The sequence below is a fragment of the Ambystoma mexicanum genome, chromosome 7q, assembly GCF_040938575.1.
Source record: "Ambystoma mexicanum isolate Mex_15411 chromosome 7q, UKY_AmexF1_1, whole genome shotgun sequence".
NCBI lineage: Eukaryota > Metazoa > Chordata > Amphibia > Caudata > Ambystomatidae > Ambystoma > Ambystoma mexicanum.
The window spans coordinates 960,178,267-960,202,360 of record NC_090941.1 but is presented as its reverse complement, the minus strand read 5'-3'; the positions used below and the strand labels follow the sequence as shown (position 1 = coordinate 960,202,360).

General features: G+C 44.9%; 1 protein-coding gene across 1 annotated transcript in view; it reads right to left on the bottom strand.

The window, feature by feature from the left end:
• Nucleotides 1-1,879: 1,879 nt before the first annotated feature.
• The window catches only part of LOC138528419 (retinal guanylyl cyclase 2-like), a 772,203-nt gene continuing 749,988 nt past the window's right edge, over nt 1,880-24,094 (bottom strand). Inside the window, exon 20 of the mRNA XM_069640033.1 lies at nt 1,880-2,650. The gene's annotated coding sequence lies outside the window, so the exon portion shown is untranslated. The remainder of the gene's footprint in view (nt 2,651-24,094) is intronic.

Here is a 24,094-nt window from a genome sequence, read left to right as displayed (position 1 = left end):
ACTCCTGTTTGATTGGCTAGGTGACTGTCCTGCCAGGACAACCACCCTGCTGTGTGATTGACAGCCAGGCTGTGTGAATGGGGGAAAACTGCATAAAAAGCAGGTATCTGGGACCACCACTGGATCGAGAGAACCGAAGAGAAGCTGACAGAAGATGACCACTACCACGACTGAACCTCCCGGTGAAGCCCTGCTGCGGGTTCGAATCTCCAAACTTCGACGACAGAGAAGAGCTGCAAGGAATGTTCTTCCCCTGAGCTGGTTGGACCAACCAGTTCGCCCAAACTCCAAGCAAGGCCTCCCTCTCCTGGTCGAATTTGCTGTGCACAGCTGCAGTGAACCGGATAGCCAGGAGACTCTGACCCTGTTTGGGTTTTAAGGAACGCACCTTTTATTTGTTGGTGTGCTCCGCTGCTGGTTTCTTCCCTGGACAGTGCAGTAGCCTCTAGTCTTTCTCCTTCGTGTCAGTCCAGCAGTCGCTTCAGGAACCGTGAGCCTGCAGTATCTGCCAGGAACGTCTGCCTCAGCTATAGCCTCCTTCTTCATTTAAGGTACTGTTTAAATCCAGTCGTTCGTTCTGTCCGACTGCGGTGAAAGTGTTTGAAATCTTTCTCCAATCCGAGGGCTTGTCCTTCTCTACTCTTTGAAATAACTTTTCTTCTGACCAACTTTGTTTCGAACTCTTGGCAAAGACCTAACCACAAACTACTCTGAACTGTGTGATCCTGAGCAAAGACTGTGACCCATTAACATTGGCCCTGGCTTATTGATTTGAATCCTCATTGTAGAGAGCCTTTACTAGATTGCCTGACTATTCACTTGTTGGTGCTGCTTAATGTTGTATAATCTTGTCTTTCCCTACCTTTTTAATTGCTGGACTGCCATTTTGCTCACACTTCATTTTGAGCTTAACTTGTCCAGAATTCAGTGGGTGTGGTGTGTATTAAGACTGTGATTTTTCTACTGCTTTATCTAGTTAACTGTTTTATAACTGATGTGTAAATACATGTATATTCTTTTTCTCAGAAACCTTGTGTCAGTGTTTGCTTGAACCATAGTCATTGCTGTCATTTGTGTTACTTCTGATGCTGTTCACTTTACTCTTGAGATAAGTCTGGCTGCTCAGCCATCACTACCACTTTACTGTGTAGTACAGGCTTGTGCCAAAGGTGAATTTGTACTTGCACTTGTTGTCTTAATTGTATGTGGTGTTCCCAAAGGGTACTGCATATGATTCTGCCTATCAGACAGAAGAAATTATCCCATGGTATCCATAATATGGAGCTGGAAGAGAATTGTTATTGCTCCGGGATTCTTGTGTGTACTAGCAATAGTTGGGCAATGAGATGTGAACAGAACGTAAGGGATTACCCATAAAAGCAGGGCGTTCTCAGATTTTCTGACACAGGTGGCTTTCTATGAGGGAGGTGATTTGGGCCGTGCGTGATCTTGTTGGCTTCGTAAATGCCTGGAGGACACTGTTGGACAAACTGGGTCTATCAAAGGAATCCTTGATATAGAACCGAGTGTGATAGGCTACCGGGAAAGAAAAGAGAAGTTAATTATAAGAAGAGATCTATGAAGGACTAAGAGACACCTGGAGAGAAAGGGAAGTAGGAGGCAATGTTGCGCAGGTGAAACTGAACAAGCGACCGAGGTGCATCACATAAACATCCTGATACAGATTGCAATGGGAAGAGAAGAGGTTGAGGGTTAGGTAAGAGCCGCACAAGAACAGAAGGTCGGTCAATCATTTATGCGAGGCTATCTGAGGATGTAGAGGAAGAATACAGCAGTATATGGACGATGATGGCTGATGACACATTGCATGGATCTCTTTCTTCTCTTGCATGAACTCTGCAATAAAAAGCTCAGTACAATAAGTTAATTACTTTTACTTTGCAAAAATATTGAAACTCATAATAAAAAATAAATCGTGATAGTCTGGTTATGAATGTCCACGGAATGTATAGTTTTTACCAGGCTGGAGAAATTACTGAAAATATATTTTATTGGCTAATACAAAAACGTACGAGAAAATAATTTTCTTCTTACTGACATACTTTATTTGCAAATATTACTTTGAAGTTTGATGCCCACATTGCAAAATGATACAATATATTTTTGGTGTACTTGAAGTCAAAGCTTGATTGCAGAGGACTGAGGTACTATCAGGAATACATCCTACATAATTATGGAAAATGATCCATAGAAAACATTTCTTAAAAAAACCTTGCTACAAACGATTTCTTATCCAGTCCTTTGAAATGAAAATAAAGTGCAATTGGTGACCTAGCCTTCCCAGGATGGGAAGAAGTTAAGAACAGGAGCTAGGATCTACTTTCCAGGTTTACAGTTCAGAGTCAACGGCCATCCCGTTGGTTGCAATCTTAATTTTAGAATGAACGTGCCTTCTATTCGCAACAGCACAGCAGCTGGACAAATTATGCCATTCAACACAGGTCCTTCCAGGCGGGATCACCTTACAGTGTCTTTCCCTTTTGAATCTGTCTTTTGAGGAAAAAGTGAAGATTTTTCCCATTCCAAAATGTCTCTGGTTACTTCATATTACAATTTGGATGCAATACTTTTTCTAGATTTCCAGAAGATTGATTTTTTTTCTTGATTTATTGTTTCTTGCCAGTCTTGCCTGTTGAACGAAAGAAAAATATATATGATATCAAGTCAAGAAAATTAAACATGATTTTGCTGTCTCAAACAAAAACTCAAATTCTAACTTCAAGAATACTCTTTGGGCTAAACATATTTCATACGCCATACGCTGTGTTTATATGTGGAGTCATTTACAATGCTTACAATTGCTCCTCTCTTGATAGCCTTATTTTGTTTCACTCTTCACAGGTACATCTCCAGTATCAAACATACATGAGATCAAGTATTGACTACCAGATATTAGAAATATATTGAAAGTGACTAAGGAGTCGCTTTGAAAGTTCATGGAGTTCCTAGGTAATTTGAAATCAATTTAAAATATGTTATGGCCTGTATCATTTCATGTATGTTTCCTTACCTACCCCCCATACTTCCTCTGTTGCACACAATTTTATGGATTCAAATAGGGACAATATTTTGCAAGCACTATTCAAATAAAGACATCTAACGTAAAACCGTAATTTGTGGCACACCAATGTTGTAAGGATATTAGTGTGAGTTATCATGAAAGTAGGATGGCACTATGTTCCAAATGTGAGAAGAAAGTGCATATGCATGTTAGCATTCTTAAAAGATTCATCAATATATCCATGTGTTTAAGTAGCATTTGGTGTTGTTGGCTACCCATTGTTAGTTATGACACATAGGTGGTCCACATGTGATGGAAAACTGGGATCATGACTGGTGTCATGCTAGACTGGCACAGATGACATGTGAGGATGGACCCACATCCTCTAGGTATTGTTTGTGTATGTCCCCACGCCCATGTGCATGCTAATGGTAATGCCCTTTCCCACCCGTGTCCAGACCATCACAGCCCAGACCCCCACACAGGTTGTCTTTTCACAGTAAACTACGGGCGGTTACTGGGATGACATTGTCTCGGGAGGATAGCTCAGGGGCAATGTGCTCGCCTCGGAAGCAAGACAACACAGAGCAACACAGGTCTGAGCCCCGGGTCTGCGCTTAGAAACCTCTGGGTATTAAGCACATTTTAAATAACCAATCATATCATATATCATTTATATGGGTAAGCAAGCCGTCTTCTCAAAAGGTAATAGCATACCTTTCAGCTGTAAAACAGCGTCTGCTTAATGTTAAATGCATTATCCACCTGTGCCTTTAGCCAATTGATTTCCTACAAGTAGTTTAAAATTCAAAAACATCCAATGTTCTTTATGTGTCACACACTGCTTATTATTGTTTAATGATACAGTACTGATCATGGTTAGGCGGCCATGGAAACCATGTTAATATTGTCTTCCAACACATAACAGAGGTAATTTCTATAGGAGAGCATCATTTGTTCAGCACATCTCATTGCTTGACTTTCAGTTTCACATCCCTAGCAAAAGTCTAATGTGCCAATAAAATGTCTCTGTGCCTCTTCTGCTCAGAATTCAGTTTCAGTTTATAATATATATGTATTTACTTTGATATTTTTCGAGCGCACCGAACTCAAGGGTAACTGGGCCCTTGGTACAGTAGAGCTGGGATGTTTTCATACAGAGATTGCATATAAACATGAGTGAGGCACAGTTAGGATACAGGGGTTGCTGTTGGTACTCTTGTTCAGAAGGGAATTGCCATAGTATTTCAGTGCTGGACTTCCCATGTGGGCGGGACAAAGACTGATATGCAAATGGTATTTCCCACCTGTGAAAAGTACAGTGAGCAAAAAGCAGATGGCTGCAAACTCTCAAAATGGTTACAAACCACTGAACAGGTTATCATGCCATGTTCTTTTGAGAGAGGGGCGCCTGCTACCTTTTTTGTATTTTTGGAAGGAACTTGGGCTTGGTCACCCTACGTTACCTGAAGGCAACCAGACGTGGACTCCCTTCTCACTGTGCTCAGAGAGGCACAGCTCCACCTCACTGATGAGGCCCAAAAGGGCTGAAATACGTGTATGGGGTTACTGTTGGTACTCCTGTTCAGAAGGGAATTGCCATAACATTATGGTGCTGGGCTGCCCATGTGGGCGGGACAAAGACTGATATGCAAATGGGTATTTCCCATCTGTGAAAGGTACAGTGAGCAAAACACAGATGGCTACAAGCTCTCAAAGTGGTTAAAAACCACTGAACAGTTTATCATGCGGTGTTCTTTCGAGAGAGGGGCACCTGCTAACTTTTTTGTATGATACAGGAGTTTGCATTTATATATCCAGAATTAAGTCACAGACAGAAGCCAGAAAGAACATCAGTCTGAAATGCTCGCAAAATGACCATCATCCACAGTTCGTATTAGTTGGTGCCTGTAGCTCCTGGATACTTTTTGTGATTTATCTATGAATGCCGGTGACCATTTAAAAGTTGTTTGATTCGACTGTGACATATTTCACTGTTTCTGTTCTAATTTTTGCAGATTTGTAATGTGTGGGCATGTTTTACTTCAAAGTCAAACCACCCTGCTATTTAGAGAAAAATGAATTGGCAAGTGTCAACCAAAGCTGCAAAATGGGCACCCTTTAGCCAGTTATGGCTTTTCAGTCAACCCTACTTTGTATTTTGGGGCATGCATTAAATTCGTCCTCATTATAGTTCTATGCCACTCAGCATGCCATTCTTGACATGAAAGCGAGGATTATTTCAAGGTGTCTCCTTGCATGCACCCACTGGACATCCGTTCATAATAAGAAAAGCTGGTGTTTTTATGTTGATAGTACAACGCTACTCATCATTGTATTTCATATGAATTCAGCACAGTGATAGGCTCCATGCAGTTGTTCTGTTCTTCCTATTTTTATAACATGTTGTACACATTTTCTCTTGTGCACCAGAGAACACAACTGTGTGCTAGTAACGCTGTTGACTGGCCTGCTTCTTTTACACGGAGGAAGCAAGTGAGTCACTTTTCATGGTGAGTATGATTCTGACTCTTATCCTTTGTGATCTCCCATCACTGCCTTCCAGCCTCAGACCTCACTTGACTATCTAATTCCTTCCCACTGCACCACTCACCTGTACATTTCACCTGTTTCCACATAGGGTTCTTATCACAAACTCATGTATCTGCTTCGTGAACCTTCCATATTACCACATTTTGCTCTCTTGGGTTTCACTACTAGTGTCGGGCCTCCACAAAACGTTATTGAGGAGACACAAGGGTCGCAATAAGAAATGCAGGTATTTCCGGTATGATTAGGGATCTCCCTGTTCTATTACATATTGCAACACGTGCTCTAATACTTAAACTTCTTCTTTGCTGTGGAGTCAAAGATGACTGTTGATCCTATGGGGCAATCACAGCCAGACACGAGCATTTAACTGATGCTATGCAATTTGATTGGTGTCTAAACCTCTCCCCTCCTCTTTCACCGTGCATCCTATTTTTCAGTTTATAGCAACATATATTCCTAGATTTCATTCAAGGATGGAACCAGAAACCTAAGCACATTAGTGTTAACAGCCCCTGAAATACTTACCATCACACTTCCTTACTAGTGCTGATAGATCATGGCTACATGTGTGTACTTGCTGCATGCAGTAGACATCACAATAACGGTTTACTCCATAATTGAGCATGTTCTCATTTTGCAAAGTTCTAATTATGTAGAATATGTAGGCACATTTGGTTTACCACAACACCAAACCACCTAATTATGAAGAGGAAACATCAACGTTGCAAACTGGACAGTTATGGTTTTAAAGACAATTGCTCTTTGCATTCTGGTAGGGGGGCTGTTTTAATTATAAGCTAGATGTGCCAATAGTGTTGTAGTGGACCTACTGCAAAGGTCTGGGTGCACATGATGGTTATAAGACTGAATGAGTCTCATGCATGCAAGGGGTGGATAGAGAGTATTGAAATTGCTTAAATAACAATGACACAAGCTACATGAAGCCCAGAACAGAGCGGAAAAACAAGGGGTTCTATATGTGTGCCCTCATATCTGTTACTTGCACTGAAACAATGTTAAAATCAAGCATTTGCTGTGACAACAGCTGTAGTTTTTATATAGGATTACACAAGGTATTTGCCAGGCACTGTATCATATGCAAAAAACAAAGAGGTGATAGCTGGAAGGTTTAGAATGAATCTTAACCACTGGAATTGCTCTGGGCAACCCTCCAGACCATCCTTCTTCGCCTGCCAAGCCATTACAGAAGGGGAAAGACCTTATGCAAATCAGGCTTGGTCCTACCCCAAAAGGGCCAGTCCAGCCCAAACTGCTAGGTCACATCCCTTCTGCACGAGACCACAAGCATCCCCAAACATGTTTCAGCCTTTTTGGGCCTCATCAGTGAGGAGTAGCTTGGGTCTCTAGACCCAGCAGGCACGGGACCCACGTCTGGGCATACCCTTCCCACTCGGGGTGACAAAGCAAAAACAAAGAGAAGATGGCTGGAAGGTTTAGAATGAATCTTAATCTTAACCACTGGCATTGCTCTGGGGAACCCTCCAGACCATTGTTCTTCGCCTGCCAAGCCATTACAGAAGGGTAAAGACCATATGCAAATCAGGCTTGTTTTGCTACTGTCATCATATACCCAGGTACTCACACGTTTGCCAGCTGTTGCCATTTTATAGCAAGGGGTCACATTAGTTAATCACCCTGCATTCACCCTACTGAGAGATGTCAACATCTGGTTTGATGTGCCCAACAACCCCATGACTCTACCCCTGGTCGACAGTCTAGAGGCACTAAACCTCACCCAGTATATCACAGTGCCCACACACACTGCTGGCCACACCATTGATGCCATTTTCTGCTCTTTCAACCTCATTTACATGTCTACCCCTAAACCCCTCATCTGGACATACCACTCAGCCATACCTTTCTGTCTCCTCACACCGCCCTTCCTCCAAAAGCTTCCTCCATCCCTAAATCTCAGTTCAAGTGCCGGCACAAGGTCAAGGTACTACCTCACCTGGCTGAAGTGCTGCAATACACACTCCCCTCACTCCCTGCCACAGATGACTCATTCTTTCTAAATCCCTCCCCCAAAGGACCTACTCCAAATGGTTCACCCCACACATTAAGACTCTCAAAACCCATAATCGATACCTCAAGCATAAATGGCGAGAAACCAGAACCCTGCAAAGCAAATCAGTGTTGACCCACCATTACCGAATTTACAAATCTGAGATCCGAAAGGCCAAAAAAGTCTACTAGACTAAAAGAATCCCGAGCTGCAGAAGCAGCAGCAAAGAGCTCCACATGATCATCACAGAATTCCTGAACCCTTCCTGCAATGCTTTCCGACTGTCTCTTCTCAAACATTCTGCAACTCCCTCTCTGAACATTTCCTCAAAACATCCATAGACAGCACGGCCAACCTCAACTTTCCAACCTGTCCATCCACCCAACTCCTGCTCTACAAGAACCAACCTTCCTGCCTTCTGAGAATCATTCATTCTGCTCTTTCAACCCTATTTAGAGCAAGGAGTTCATCAAACTACTATCCGACAGCTGACCCTAAGGCTCCCCTCTTGACCCTTGTCCCGCCTCTCTCCTCACATCTTCACCTCCACTTGTGCAGGAGAACTGGTGAGGTCCACCTTCAGCAAATTCCCAGAACCTTTCAAAAGTGTGCATGTCAAACTTCTTCTTAAAAAGGCATCCCTCGACCCTCTCTTACCTTTCAACTACAGGCCCATGTCCAACACCTGATTCTTGGCAAAACCAATCGACCACACTGCATACCCACAGCTCAATGGTTTTATGGACTCCAACAATCTTCTAGACCCCACGTAATCAGGTTTCCATCTGCGCCACAGGACAGAAAACACACTGGTCTCTATCTGGGATGACCTCAAAGTCAGTGCAGACTCAGAAGGATGTGCAGCACTTGTTCTTTTTGACCTCTCGGCAGCGTTTGTCACCGTTAACCACATGATCCTCCTTGGCAGACTGCATCCCTAAGAATACGAGATTCAGCGCTCAACTGTATGCCTTGATTCCTCACTAACAAACAGCAAATCAGCCATTTCCCCCCTTTCCTCTCCACTGCACGCTCAGTTGACACTGCAGTATTACAAGGCGCCTGCCTCTCACCCCAACTATTCAACCTTCAATGACTTCCCCGCCAGGGGTCATCCGCTCACACAACCTCACCTGCTAGAACTATGCCGATGACACACAAATCATCTTGAGCATTCATAAATCAACCCTCGCCCTAACCTAGCAGCATGTCTCACTGACATTGACCGCTGAATGACGACTAACCATCTCCTTCTGAACCAATTTTATGGAGGGTGAGGACCATTTGCATGGTACTTGAAAATGCTGGTGAGTATTGGGATGTTGAAACTTTTATTTGACATTTACTGCAAAAAAACGTTGTTTGCAGTAAATGACAAGTTTCACTGTGCATGGCTGGCTTTTGGGTGGCAGCATTGCACCAATATCAAGTGTACTTATGGTGACATGCAACATTTACTCAAAGCACTGGTAAATATTTTATCCAGTGGTCCTCTTATATGAAAAGAGCCTTCTTGGGTACAGCTGTTACCTTTTGAAATGTTCTTCCTGCTGGTTAGTGACATGTTAAATCCCCACAGATCCTGCCCTGGACCCAGACCTTTTATTTTCTAGTTTGTATTTTTCAGTCAATATGCCCTGTAAGTATGCTATTTTGCATTGTACCTCACTCAGATAGATGTAATTACTTAGTTTATGCGGTATGATATTCAGTACATAAGAGCAACCTTAAGTCTCCCGAAGAAAGCCCACATTTCAGATACCAGAAGATCTATCAACTGGCTCTCTACGAAAGACAAGATCTTCCTTAAATCTGTCTCCCTGACTCACAAATGTCTCCACCAATCTGCCCCTCAATATCTCATGGCGAGATTCACGAGACAAGTATCTTGCCGCCCTTCCAAAAAGGCTAACTCCAACCTTCTACTGGTGCCAAGATTCAAACGTACTATGACTGGGGGGAGTAGCTTTCCTGTCAAAGCAGCACAACACTGGAACTCCCTACCTCCCTCCCTAAGGGAAGACCTTCCCTACCTACAATTTAGATCTAATCTTATCCTCTGGATTAAGGAACATGACAATTAATTTATAGATCTCCTATGCTTCCCTGTATACTTTCGGCTATAGTATAAAACTTGTAAATCCTGTATATTTCATGTAAATATTACTTATTGTACTCTGTTTACTGTTAATGATGATGACGTGTCCAGCATTGTAACCATAGCCGTACTCTATCTGCAGTGCCTTATGTAACCTAAGCTATACAATCCTCGTGTTGCTCTTGCGCCCTGCTACCTCTGGGTTAGGTGCGCATTACAAATAATAAAACAAACAAACAAACATATATCTCATGCTTACTCTTGTAGTTTTAAACGTATTCCCTTTTAATGAATAATGTGATACAATGTTTGTGCCCCCATAATCATGCTAATTGGAGCACTCCCACACTTCTTTTCTAACATTTCCTATTTTAAGGAATACCCAGCAGCACTCAACTCATCTGTCTCCTGCCCGTTGCAAATCCCTAACTTCTTCCTTTAGAGAGGTGACACAGCCAAACACCAAATACTATGTGTAGGTGGTGCAAGTAGCTGGTGATGCACAGACAAAGTGCTCTTGCACATTCTCACCACCTTTCTTAATAACATCTGATGCAAGGCGGACATTCTCCCTGCGTCAAAGGGATATTGGGCCTCATTACGACCCAGGCGGTAAGTTACTACGTTTACGCCATGGTGGTTGGCGGACTTACCGCCCCATTCCGAGGTTGGCGGGGCGGTAAGTCCCCAATCCCCATTTACCCTTCCCCATTCCCATTTTTGCCCCATAGGGCATAATGGGAGTGGGGAAGGCGTTAATTACGCCACCGTAAATTACGGTGGCGTAATTAACATCAAGGTCCCTTAGCGCCATGGATTTTAACACCTGCGTTAAAACCTCCATGGCGCTAAGGGACCTCGGAATCAGGAGGTAAGGGTCGGCGCTGTTTACGCCGCCGTAAACCCCTTACCGCCTGAGTCGTAATGAGGCCCATTGTGGCATCACTAGCCCATCACAAGTGACATCATTCTGTTTTCATTAGCATGGTCTGATGTCAGTATATGCTTGAATGAAGAAAGCAAGGAACATACATTTCAGTGTCCCATCTATATCGAAACTGAGCTTCAGTAAGAAGATTACCCGTGGGCCCCCTAACTATAACACACCGTTTACTGATTGTGAAGTCGTCAAATGGATAGGCCTTTAGCGTGTGGTTAATCATACCGCCCAGTTATTATTACTGGGTGATGATCTTCCCCAAATAATAACTGAGACAGAAAATGTGCATTTTCAGGTTTCGGAAAAATAGTCAGATGGCTTTGTAATCTGTGTTATTTCTCCATTATAAAACTTGATTTTCCATCAAAATGGCAAGTCTTAGGTTTTATTTCCATGCTGCTTTTTACTATCCTGGTTAAAAAAACACACATTACTATTAATACTGCGATCCAACGAGAAAACACAGAACTAGACATGTGACTAAGATCTGAAAAATAGCAGCCACAAAGCTATGCTCACTAAAATAGTATTGCCACGAAACACATTTTGTTTATATATGTTAATTTATACTGAAGTATATTAGTGGTTTAAGTAAAATATCCACAACATGAGGCCTCATGATACGTTTAAAAGAATCATCCATCCAGTTCCTTCAAGACATATATTTATTATTCTTGTTAGGTAGAGGAGCTGCACGTATATACAACACTACTCCTACACCCTATGAGGTTTTGAAGAGCTTTGCAAAGTGTATAAGGGACAAATAACTGCCCAGTAGGAATGCAGCTCGTGTTTTCGTCTATAGTACAGGAGTGTAGTGACCGCGGTAAACGGATTCTTGCCCTTCAGTTGTACGAGTGTGAGAAACCTACTGCCCAGAAATAGGTCATGCAAAGTGCAAATGCCCCAATACCGTAGATTTCACCGAATCCAATTTCACCTAGTCAGAAATCTTCGATTTTGTTTCTTTGAATTGGTAAGGTACATTTTAAAACATAGATGGGGTGGGGTAAGGAGATAGGATACGGTAGGGGGAAGTGGGTCGGAGGGAGCGCGGGTCTTCCCGCATGATAAAAGAAATCAAAGAAAAAAGAAATCGAAGATTTCTCCTTTATGTGAAGTGGATTCAGTGAAATCACTGATATCCCAAATGCCCAGCCCCTCAAAATGTACCCAAAAGTTCTTTGTAGTAGTTCCGCACGCGGGTGCCCACCACCACACGACATATTGGACCTGCGCCAGGAGATGATGAAGGTATATGTCAGGGAAATCCAACCAGCTCCCTCATAGTGTTTGGAAAGAATATCATATGCTATCCTATATTGCTTTCCTGCCGTCGCTAGTTTGGTCATTAGGCTTCTCACACGCAACCAAAACATCTCCGGAGGTACAACTGGAAAATTACTGAAAATATATTTTAATTTGGGAACCACCGCCATCTTGGCAAACGAGAGCTGGGTGTCTTTCGAAAGAGGGAGATGTACCCAGGTGGCGAATTTGAGTCCCAACTGATAACGTATATCTCGTGGACACCATCTTAAGTCAGCCATTATATCCCCTTGAGCCTCTGTGTCCGACAGAGGCAATACCTCTGATTTATCCTCGTTTATCTGCAAACCAGATAACTGCCCAAATCTCTGCACATCCTGGACCAACGGTAGAAGATTACTCTTGGGTTCTTAACGTAGTGCAACATATCGTCAGTGGAAAGTGAGATGATACTCCCCCATGATTATAACTTTATACCCCTGTGTGCATGGTGTTCCCGAATATAGCATGCCAATGGTTCAATAGCCAGAGCGAAGAAGAGAGGGGAAAAATGACACCACTGTCTTGTCCCTTGTGTGGGGAAGTTCGGTCTAGACAGCACCTTATTCGTGATCACCATGGCCTAGGAGCTGAATATAATAGCTGTATCCATTGCATGTATAGAATGCCCAACCACGACCGTCGGAGAACCTCAAACAGGAATATCCTTTCCACAGAACTGAAGGCCTACTCCTCATCGAGGGAGGCGACCACCACTGGCACTGTGGGTTTAATATTATGTAAAAGGACAAATAGCCTTCTCAGATTATTCTGTGTTGATCATCCCGTGATAAACAATGCCTGGTCCGGGCGCAACAGTGCTGACCTATGCGGTTGCAGGCGATCTGCGAGTAAACCCGCCAATACTTTATTGTCCCTATTCACAAGCAACAAGAGCCCATATGAAGCATAGATTGCCAGTACCCTGCGCACTTTAAGGTGCGCCGTTACTAGGGCGTTACTAGGGTGGTTCTTGTAGACCCTGCCAACTTGCCCCTGTCAAGTGCAAACCTGAAAATTTAGAGCATATGCGGGATGATTTAATCTGCATAGTCTTTATAAAATTCGGCCGTGAGGCTGTCCATCCACGGGGCCTTGTTATTTGGTAGGGACATAATAAGCTTCTGGTTTTCCTCAGCTGTCGGTGGAGTATTCAAGAGCAGGGCCTGTTCAGCGTCAAGCCACCACAGGGCCACTTGATCCAAAAATGCAACCACTTCAGTTAGGTAGGACGCATGAAGAGTCTCATTATATGCACAGAGGACTATGTTTATGTCCCCGTGATCTCTGACCATTATCTACCTCAATGATGTTGATTGGTTTCCTTTCTTTATGAATGGCCCATACCAGCGTCCTACTCGGCCGATCCCACTCCCCATATGTTTCTGCCCTCGACGGTCCTGACATATATTTAGTCTCCCTGTCAGATATTACAGTAAAATCCCTCCTGCCCTCTCATAGTTGTTGTGTAACTTTTGTCAGCCTTCTCCTATATGCCTATGTTCCAGTTCCTTGATATACCTTTTTCCGGAGTTCAAGCTATCCGCACCACCCCCCTCGCCCCCACCCGTCCCTGGATATACAGTGACCCCTAATGCAGACCTTGAATGTTTCCCATACCAATCCTGAGTTGTGGTGATAGCACTGTTCTATGTCCTGTGCAATTTCATCCCTAAACACAGGCTCTTCCAGTGCCTGATTCTTAAACCTCCAGCAGGGGATCTGAGGCCCAGGGATTGTGCTTTTAAATGTGAGTTTTACAGGGGGAAGGATCTGAGAGCATTCTGGGTAAGATCTGCGCATCATCCATGTCCCTCACAATATCATGTGTGACCATTATGTAGTCGATCCTAGACACGGAAGCATGGACTCTCGTCTAATATGTGAACTCTATACATCCTGAATGCCTAAATCAGCACACATCGGTCAGCCTGTGATATTTTGCTATTCCCTGCCATATCTCAACTGCCCTGGGTAACTTCACTTGTGCTGTATTGGCTCTGTCCATATCCCACGTCATAGATAAAGTCCCCCGTTCACAGTAATTCATATCCTTCATAATTATGAATGTGTCTTGCTAACTCTAGAAAGAAATCCGGTGAGTCTATGTTCAGGGTATACATATTCACCAGTGCCACTTTGATGCCAAGCATTTCCCCGGAGAGAATGATATAGCGCCCCTCCACATCTACTACCTGATCATGTGGTTTAATACCCAGAGAAGCATGTATGTAGGTGGGAACCTCTCTTGATTGAGATGAGAATGTGCCCTGTATCTATGAACCCCCCAGCCATGTGTTCCCAGTAGTTTCCCTTTATGTCCAGGATGTGTTTCTTGTAATAAGAGAATCCTAGCGTGGTGCCTCTTAGCGAAGTTGATAATCTCAGTTGAACCCTATGATGTTTCAGCACATCACTGCGATGCTATCCATCTAGGCTACATGTGTAATCCCAGCCAACGAAGTTGTAGCATACCTTGCCCCCCACCCCCATGGCCCTGTGCCACCATCTTGAGCCCGATATTGCTGAGTTTTGTCAGCTTTGCTCTGGCCTTCCTCCCCATAGGTGTGTACAGTGCAAAAAAACAATAAACTACCCCTTAGCCGACTCCTCCCCCACCCACAATAGTAACATCAACAAACCAGCTCCAGATCTCGACTTCCACCACAATTAATAACCCTCTGACAGAAATGCAGCCACTGACAAAGCAAAGATTTTGCAAGGGATGTGAGGTGGGTCTGTGGAGGCAGAGCTGGTGTCTGTGTGCTGGCGAATCTTGCTGATTTTGTCAATGAAGAAGTTATTGATGGCAATGGATTTTTTGATGGAGTGTGGTAGGCAGGGTCAGATAGTTGTCACGACCCTTGCCCAAAACCCCCTCTGGCAAACCCATTGGCCAGATGGAGTCAGGACTCGGGCCTCTAGAGCCTGGCATCCTCTTCAAAAGCCCTCATGGGGCCAGTCCTTGCGCCTATGGTGCCAGGCTCATACACCATGAACAACAATGTGCTTTGGAACTACTCTATTGTTTTATTTTTTTTTATTTTATTTTTTATTATATACGGTTTATTCAAACCTTTAAAATCTTTTACAAACACATTAACAAGACAACATGAATCATCTGTCAGTTTACTTCTTATCGCAAATTCCTCCCAACTTCCTCCTCCCTCCACCATCCGATTCGCCCTGCTCTCCTTCTGGCCGTTTCTTGTTTGTTAAGCGGCATCAACCAGACTTAGACGCTCTTCGATTATTCTTAAAAAGAGGGTCAGAGGGATTAACAATTTGAAATCAGTTCCATTGAACATGTGGTTCCACCAGTCATTCGCATCCAAAGAGGGGTGTTTATCCCGCCAGGGGCCCAGATGTAAAGTTCTTTCATTGCGGAAATTAGTACAAAATAGGACCAGATGCTTCGATGTTTCCGGTTTACTTGTACAAAATCTGCAAATGAGATTCATGTTACTATTCCCTTTCCATCTCTGTATTCGCTCTTTAGTTTTGAATAAGTTCATGCGAAATAACATAAAACGTCTACGTGCCTCTGGGTCTGGAAAAAGACTGATATAGCGTTGTGCCGTGGCAAATGCACGAGCTTCGGCTGGGACGTCTATCATCAGTTTCGCTGCTGATATTTCTGCGCATGTTCGCTCCCAATCAATACGCCATATTTATATTTTTGCAGCGGTCGGGTTTTCATGTAATGTGAGTATCTTAATGTAGAATTCAGTTAATAGACTCTCACATCTCTGAATCCACATGGACACTAGATTCTGACTGTTTTCCGATGCACTGTGGAGAATTTCAAACTGCGGAATGTTTTCTTGTACTCTGGTTTTACGGAATAAGGATAGTAGATTCCAAGTGATTCTTGCCTGAAGTGAAATGAGAGAAAGTTCATATCCGATACAAGCCGTCATCGTTCCTCTTGGAAATCCCAAAACTTTTGTCCAGAATTGATTCTCTAAAGAGGACCATAGTTCGTGTGTGCACCCCAGCACATATTCGGCCCCATAGATCAATACTGGAATGACCTTCTGTTGATAAAACAGCCTTAAAGGTTCAAGAGAGAACATCCCAAATTTCTTTTTCATGATTACTGCTTGGCTGGATAGTTGGATGCATTTCCTCTTCGTGTCCGTTATCCAGGGACCATCATTAATGCAGAAACTTAGTGTCATTCCCAAGTATTTCACACTTTTCGATATCTTAAGAGGAATTCCACCCAAAGTCCAACTGCACTTTTTACTTGATTTCAAGGAGCCTCCTTTCAAGTTCTTAAATACTAGGATTTCACTTTTGTTTGAGTTAATCAGCAGCCGATTCTCTTTTACATAGTTCTGGACAGCATCTAGTTTTCTTTGTAGGCCAATAGGCGTTAAGTCCATCACAACAAGATCATCGGCATAGAGCAACCAACTTATGTGAGATCCATTTATTTTTGGCGGAAAAGAACATGTTGCGCCTCTTGAGGTATCAATATCCACGATAAACAGGCTAAAGATGGCTGCGGCAAGTGGGCAACCCTGCTTTACACCATTGCTTGTAGCTATTGCCGATGATAGCCTTCCAACTTGGTCCAGCCGAATCTTGATCGATGTACCCGTATGTAGTTCTTGAATTGCAGATACAAGTTCTTCCGGTCAACCCCACCGCTGCAGTTTTGTCCACAAGAGGACACGGTCGACAGTGTCGAATGCGCTCGAGAAATCTATGAACGCTACATATACTACAGTGTTGGTTTTTATAGCCTCCATCTTTGTCAAGTTTAGTAGGAGTACATTTAGAGAACAGCCGACTTGTTTCACGAAGCCTGCCTGTCTGACATCGACGTGACCTGATTCTGATGCCATTTTGACCAATTTTTGCTGGAGGGTGGTAGCGTAGACTTTGCCCAGGATGTCTAGCAATGCCACTTGTCAATAGTTTTTCGGGTTTGACCTATCCCCTCTTTTGAAAATTGGCACAATGATCGCCGTTTTCCAAGATTTGGGGGAGTTACCCAAAGTGTTTATTCTTTCGAATAATACGGCGCATATCTCAGCCCAGATCTCGGGATGTTGTTTTATGGTGTAATTTGCTAGACCATCCGGGCCGGGAGCTCTTGAATTATTGGCCCTTTTAATCATGTCCACAATCTCATCTTTACAATATGTCAGACTTCTAGGTGGAAATATTGTTTTTGCCTCGTCGCACGTAAGTGTAGTTCCCATGTAAAGGTCCTCAAAGTGTGACGTCCACGCTGTTTCAGTCACCGGACACGTTTGCAGCGACTTTTGCGGTGCCTGCATGTTGTTTGTTATCCTCCAAAACTCTTTTCTGTTCTTATTCTTTAGGATGGATAGCATTATCTCGGCATCATTTTGCAAAGTCATGTGTATGTGGGACTTTAGCCAGTTTTTGTAAGACTTCTTCGCTGTTTTAATTTGCAGCTTTCTAATATTCCGGGCTGATGGTCGAGCCTGCCGGATTGCCAGTCGCAACTTCCGTTTCTTTTTCTGAATTTCCGGATCGAACCAATGTTTTCGAACCAAATTAGGTTTTTTCAATCCGGGAATTCTTTATCTTGAATTGGAAAAAAAGCTGATCATATTCCAGTTTGGTACTGTCCTGACAGTAAGCAGTTGATGTCTCAGAGACTTCATATTCTTCGAGGCGCAGTCTTACCCTGTTAGCTACTGCTGAGATAGTGTGTTTCCATTTCAGAGGGGCATCCTTTGACGCGGTAAGGAGTTTCGTTATTAACATGTTGTGATCACTGTTTGTTTGGCTCTTGATTTCAAATGATTTTATTCTGGCATGTAGATCAGTTGATACAAAAACGTAATCTATTGTTGATGTTTGGTCATCCCGCCGCCACATCGGGGCCGGAGGGATGTCCCCAATCGTGTTTCCGTTCAACATTTGCAGTTGTCTGATTTCCATTTCATCAAGCCAGTCATTGGCAATCGCCTTTTTTGCTTCAGTTGCCAATTTAAAGAAGTCCACGTTCAGGTCCCCACATATCAGGATGTTCGCCCTTGCCCTCCCTTCGAGGAGGGTATCGAGAATTTCAGCAATTTTCTCTATAAACTCGCATTTGCTTACTTTCTGATGGTTCCAGTAGACTTTTAGAAGTGTTATTTCATCGTCGGGCTTGCATCCCAAAGTCCTGTTTATAATAGTCGTTTCCTGAATAAATGGTGAGTGGTTGTAGGATTTCAAAATCCTAAAGCCGAAGGCCCTGTTTACCACCGTTAACAACCCCGCCATGGGGCGCCCTTTTGCCGGTTTTACTACTGGATTCATGGCCACTTCAAAGTTGGTTGCTAATGGCATTTCGGTTAGCCATGTCTCCTGCAGACATGCAACCGCAAAACCCTCCAGCCAGTTAGTGTTGAAAAGATGTGCAAATCCTTGCGTGTTACAGGAGGCCACGGAACACACATTAAAGTTACTACTCTATTGTATTGTCAGCCAACATGGAGGCATCCACATAGGTTCCTAAGAACCAAGCTATGCGGTCTAGTGTTTTGGGTGTGGTAGCTAGGGACTACTTTACCTGGACTATTTTGTTGGGGCTATTTAAACCACACCAGAGCAAGACAACACGCTTCGCGTTACTTTGCAGCTTGCAACGTGACGCTCACCGTGTCCAGCTAGTCCCTCAAACCTCGGAGAAGCAGAACCTGCAAGGAGACAAAAGGAACATCATTAGCAGCAGCATCTTACCTGCAGTCTTCATCTTTAAACACTTGCAGCTACTGAGAACAGCTTCCTCAAATCTGCACGCCTCTCGGACAGAACGACCTGAAAAAGGAAGATAGAGGCAACATTAAAGAAAGCAGTGGAGACATTTACAAATTACGAACTGCTCAAAAGGCTTACTTGGCTGGTCGGCTCTCGGCTGGCACCACTCCAGACAATCACTCGCGCTGAAGAACACTGTGACTTCGCAGCGCTGTGCATAGTGCTTACTTACCGCATTATAGCGCTCTTAATGCGCCATCATTTACCAGCGGGGCTCAACCAAGCCAGTTCGCCGCACTGAAGCTCTGCATACCTAAGGGAGAAAAAAGAGACATTTTAAACAAAGAAAGGCATGCAGGATAGGAACAAAACTAAAGAACAGCAAAGAAGGCAGGACGGAGAGCACGCCAAATTCTACCACAAGGCGAGGAGAGGGCGCCAGAGGGACTGAAATCATACGGGGGTGGAGGGAGGATACTTACCCCAGTCGGTCAGTCTTGAACACAGTCCTCCTGTAATTTCAGTCAGAACCTTCCCCGCAGACCACATCAGGGCAAAGCTGAGAAGCATACCAGCGAGTAACCCGGCTGGGTGGCGTCCCTATGGATACCAGGTGAGCGTACCAATAGTAGGTTGACACAGTGCATAACCACTTTGAAGAGGGCTCTGCTTTTGTTGTCAGATTCTGCTATGGTGTACTGATAGTAGGAGGACTTGGCTGTGTTGATTAGTTGTCAGTGGGTTACTCAGAGTTCCTTGAGGAGCACCAGGCCGGATGTGGTCCTGGAGTGGCGCCAGGTTTTCTCTTGTTTCCTGATGACCCTTTTCCTGAGGTTGAGTTCTTGCATGTACTAGGGTTCTTACGGTTTCACTTTGCAGGTGCGTTGTTCCAGAGGCGCGTTTCGGTCGATGGAGGCTGAGAGGGTGGTGCTGAGTGCTTCCAGTAGAGAATCTCAATTCAGTTGGGGGTGTTCAGTCCATGTGAGGTGAACGTTTGCAAGATCGTCCGTGAGGGCTTCCACTGGGAAGTTCTGGAAGGACCTGAAGGTTTGTCTGATGTGTTTCTGCTGGGAGTGCTTGACTGGGGTGGTGTGCAGGATTTTGAAACGCACGGCTAGGTGGTCAGACCAGTCAAGTGGGAGAGGAGAGCTGTAGTGGAGTGAAGGTATTGTAACAAAAGATATGAGCGATGATCGGGGGCTCCAGAGCCCCAGGAGGTGGTCTCAGTGCCAGTGATCGGTGGGTTGTCTCCACCATGAAGTTGTTTTAGACCATAGGGTTATCACAGACCTTCATCAACAGTCTTTCTACAAAGGTCTCCATATTATCTGTGGTAGTAGACTCAGGGACGCCCATTATGCTCAGATTATTATGGCTAAATCTTCCCTCTAAATTGTCATTTTTAGCAGCCATTCTCTTCACAGTCTGCTGCAATTGGGTGATATATTTCTGTAACTGTGCAATCTTGTCTTCCCCATCCCCGATTAGTTTATCTGGCCCTGATATATGCCCACAAAGTTTCTCCATCTGTTTCACTGAAGTATCTATGCTGGAAGTTAGTGCATCGATCTTCATGCCAATTTTGTCAGTACTGTATTTAAGGGAAATTAAGGTCTGATTTAATGCAGAGATATCCACACCCTGAGAACCTGCAGACTGATCCAATGTCTGTGGATGCATTTTGGAGTTTACCATGCTTGTTTTGTCACGTGTGTTTAGCCCCTCTGACCTCCAGACCCCTATTCCGGCTTTGCAGTGCTTTGCAGCCCCCTGGGACTCTCTAGATCAGAGGTATTAAAAATGTGTGGTGTTCCCCGTGGGGGGGCCGTGGCCTCATTCCCGGGGGGGCGTGAGACCCCAGCCAGTAATTTTTCTTTTTTTTTTAAAGGAACTGTTTTTTCTTTTCTTTTTTTTAAATGGAGGACATAAAAAGCAGGGACAAGGGGAACCCTGGGCAGGGACGGCTCCTCCATAATGGGAGAGGGTGTGTCGACCCAGTGGCCCCCTCACCCAATATGGAGGAGCCAGCCCAGTGAGGCAGTTAGCGCTCCTTCAACTCTTTTTTTGTAGCTGAGGGAATGCTCCTGGGCTGGATGAACTGTCAAAGAGAATCACTGTTTCCTTTTGACAGTTAAGTTCACCAGCCGCACGTGCTCAATGAGTCATGCAGGACTGGGTGCATTTTGTTTTGCCAGCCTTGCATAGCTCATTGGAACAGCTGGCTAGGGAATTGTATGTCTATATGTGTGAGGGGGGAGCTCCTGTGTGTCCTTGCACATACAGACAGAGCAGGCTGGAGCCGGGTCTTTCAGCACCCACGCTCTTGCTTTGCGATTCCTGTTCATGATGCAGGAGCTTGAGCACTGGGGGGAAAACTGTGAGACAGGGGCAGATGGTACGTATATGTTCATTTATTTTTTATTTATATATGTGCATGGATGCATCTATGCTTGTGTTATGAGTAAGTGTATGGTGATGGGTGCTTGTGTGAATGCTAGAGTGCTTGCTGTGTGAATGCTGTGTGAATATGTGTGTGTGTTGGGTTTGTATTGGTCTTTGGAGCTGATTTTTGTGAGTGGGGTGAGGGCTTTAAAACAAAGACATTTTAAAACTGCCTTTGTTGCACAATCCCCCTACGCACCTGTCAAAATCAGCTCTCCTTCTGAGACACTTTTGAGCCTAGGGGCCACAGATAGCATTTCTTTCCTGGACATCTATCATAGATGTCCAGTAAAAAATACCATGCTTGCCCGATGGGCCCTCCAATGCCTCACATACACATATAACCACATTTATTGTGTGAGTGTGCTAGGTGCTGGAAGGCCAAGGATACAGGGATGGTATATTTTTACTGGACATACATGTCTAGTAAAAAATACCATGCATGCCCCCTCAGCCCCCCAGCACCAATTACAAACCGTTTCACTTTATCTGGGGGAAGTATTTATGCCCCTCCACTTAATAAATGCACCAACCACCCCTGGCCATGGGACTGTTCTGTGAGCAGAGTGAGGGGACCTCAGGGACTGTGGTGGGAGTTGGATTGGGGGGAGCCATAGATAGTGGTGGGACCCGGGTGGGAGAGCCCATGTTCTGTGGTGGGGTGGGGTAGGGAGAGCCCAGGGACTGGGATAAGAGTGGACTGAGTTAGCCCAGAGACTAATCAGAGCAGGTGGCGGAGCTTAGGGATAATACTGGGAGTAGGGTGCAGTTATTGTGAGTGTTAGTTCATAGCCATTTGGACTTATTATCCATTTGGCATTTTGGGGGAGCCTGGCCCGCCCACATTTTGCTCAGTGGAGGCCCAGGCCAAAAATGTTTGAGACCACTGCTCTAAACTAATGTGCCGCCAGTGTCTGACCTACCAACACAGATCCTGGCCTCCGGCAGTGCCCAGTCTTTATAGCAAGGGTTGCTAAAGCCTCCTGCAGGGTGTCCTGTGGTACCTTGCCTCCCCTGCCAGCAAGGAGTCAGGATCAGCTGTGGACCGGCAGGGTGTTGCAGTCCCAGTCACCTGATCGGCTCTTGGTGTCTCACACATTCCTCTGAGATGGTCCCAGGTCTTTCACTGTGCGACAGGGCTGGGCCCCACCCGCTGTGCGGCAGGGCCGGGCCGGCCCACCCGCTACCCGTTTCCTCACTGCAAATGCACACTGCCTTCAGTCCCGCTCCTTAGGAGACGTGCCACAGCAGCCCCCGGCGCCAAGTCCTCTGTCCCAACCTATGATATGGTATGGGCGTCCAGGTCTTCCATCTCTCTCGCACTGCAAACCCCCGGAGAGCGAGCTCCACAAATGCTTTCTGGTACTTCGTCCCAGGTCTGCTTGCACAGATGCTGGTCTGCCTGCCCGAGTTGTCCTGCCCTCTCCACTGCTGGCACTGATAACCGTTTCTCAGGACTGAAGGGTCATCTCAGTCATAGGCACCACTGCCCACCATCCTCGGGTCTGAGCGCAGCCAAATGCTCCACAGTGGACCCTATCATTCTCAGATCTCTTGTCGTTTTGGACCTGCACCACACACTGAAGGCCGCTGCAGTCCAACTTCGTAGTGCGATCACACAGGATGTGTCAAAACATCCCGCTTGACACTGCTGCTGGTACAGGGTGCAAATCTGCAGTGGAAGACCATCCAGTATTGTGGGGAAAGGATGTTATTTAAAATGATACGTTAGGCTGCTGCCAGTATGTTTCAAGATGCAGCCATTTTAGCAGCCTGCACAACATTGCCCCCAATTGTGTACAGTTTTTAAATTAACTTTTAAAAATAAAAGTAAAAAATACATCTTGCAGATAAGTTAGAAAATGCAAGTCTAAATGTGACCATGCATAAATCACAGCCAATCCACTAAGATAGATTTCACATGTGGCCCGGAAACCACGGACTCAATTCCAATACACGTATGTGGCGGCTGTTCAGTGTATGAACAGCGCATGCCCACAAATCTAGTGGATGCTACACATACATCAAGTGATATGTATGAGATTAAACCAACTAACATTAAGACAAAAAGGGGTTGGAAAAGCTGACGAGCCATAGAAAGAAGCCCACAATATAAGTGAAAGTGGGGTAACCACCACAGTAGTGTGTGGGCTGACATACCACAGAGCCCATGGGCCTCATTACGAGCATGGCGGTAGCCGTGCCTGTATGGCAGACACGGCTACCGCCATGCTCGCTACCGGCCCCGCCACCCACGATTGGGCAATAACCGGCCCATTACGAGATGAATGGGCCGGTAATTGCCCATTCATGGGTGAAGGTATTGCTGGGCTCCCGATCCCCATTCTGCCCTTTAGGGCAGAATGGGGGTGGGGAGCATGGTTGCACCGGCACCGTTGATAACAGTGCCGGTGCAATCACGAGTTCTGCTCGCGGGTGCCGCACAGCCCGCCAGGTAAGACCTGGCAGGCTGTCAGGAACCCGCGAGCAGAACTCGTAATGCAACAGGACGGTATGAAGGGTGCCGGTGCATACCGGCACTGTTGAAAACCGTTCCCACCATTATTGTAATGAGGTCCCATGTACCCCACACACAAATAAGTAAATTGCAAACTCAAAAGTACAATTCTGGAAACCTGAATGAAAACAATCTGAAGAGCAGACTCAGCCAGGTGCAGGCCACACCTAGAGGTGTGCAACTGAAAAAGCAAAGGCTTAAATGCAACTCCAACTTTAGCATGGCTTCGCCAGCCCGAGTATCTGTGGGTCTTCTCCTGCAACAAGGAAGCCAGTCTCACAAGTATTTACCACCAAGAGCGCTACCGCGTTTGGGATACCTGAGGATGAGAGATTGGACATGTACTGCTTCCCACCTCATACCATAATAGCAATGGTTGGTTAGTGGATGAATGAGTTGCTATCACACACACAGCATGGTGAATGCTCTATTACAGTACATGTAGAGCAGTGTGCAAG